Here is an 846-nt window from a genome sequence, read left to right on the forward strand (position 1 = left end):
GAATGTGTCCAAGGTGGACAAGCTTTGTTGATTTGTAGCATCAACGACCATGATTCCTGATGAATCGATTCAGGATGAAGGCGTTGTTGTTTCAAATAGCTCAAGAGTATCATCAGAAACTGGTGTTGCTGTTAAGGCTCACCAGGCGACCAAAAAACGTCGCGTTTTGATGTAGAACCTTGAGTGAGGCAGGCTTACACTTCTGTTTATGCCATAAAACACGAAAGAGGCCGGAAAATAGACGGTTGATTGAGTGTTTTTTTGGTGTTTTCGAGGTGGTCTGTCTCAGGAACATATTAACCTGGTTGATCCTGCCAGTAGTCATATGCTTGTCTTAAAGATTAAGCCATGCATGTCTAAGTATAAGCTTTTATACGGCTAAACTGCGAATGGCTCATTAAAACAGTTATAGTTTATTTGATGGTCTTTACTACATGGATAACCGTGGTAATTCTATGGCTAATACATGCGCACATGCCTCTTCCCCTGGAAGGGCAGTGTTTATTAGATACAGAACCAACCCACCTTCCGGTGGTCCTCAGGTGATTCATAGTAACCGAACGGATCGCGTTGACTTCGGTCTGCGACGGATCATTCAAGTTTCTGACCTATCAGCTTTCGACGGTACTGTATTGGACTACCGTGGCAGTGACGGGTAACGGGGAATTAGGGTTCGATTCCGGAGAGGGAGCCTGAGAAACGGCTACCACATCTAAGGAAGGCAGCAGGCGCGCAAATTACCCAATCCTGATTCAGGGAGGTAGTGACAAGAAATAACAACACTGGAAATTTCATTTCTAGTGATTGGAATGATAGGAATCCAAACCCCTTTCAGAGTAACAATTG

At 44.2% G+C, this 846-nt stretch overlaps 1 non-coding gene across 1 annotated transcript; it reads left to right on the plus strand.

Annotated features, from left to right (window-relative positions):
• Nucleotides 1-321: 321 nt before the first annotated feature.
• TGME49_460190 lies at nucleotides 322-846 on the plus strand (the record flags this gene model as incomplete). Its single annotated transcript, XR_001974363.1, has 1 exon — nucleotides 322-846. It is a non-coding gene; the product is annotated as an 18S ribosomal RNA (ribosomal RNA).

The sequence above is a fragment of the Toxoplasma gondii genome, assembly GCF_000006565.2.
Source record: "Toxoplasma gondii ME49 unplaced genomic scaffold asmbl.817, whole genome shotgun sequence".
NCBI lineage: Eukaryota > Apicomplexa > Conoidasida > Eucoccidiorida > Sarcocystidae > Toxoplasma > Toxoplasma gondii.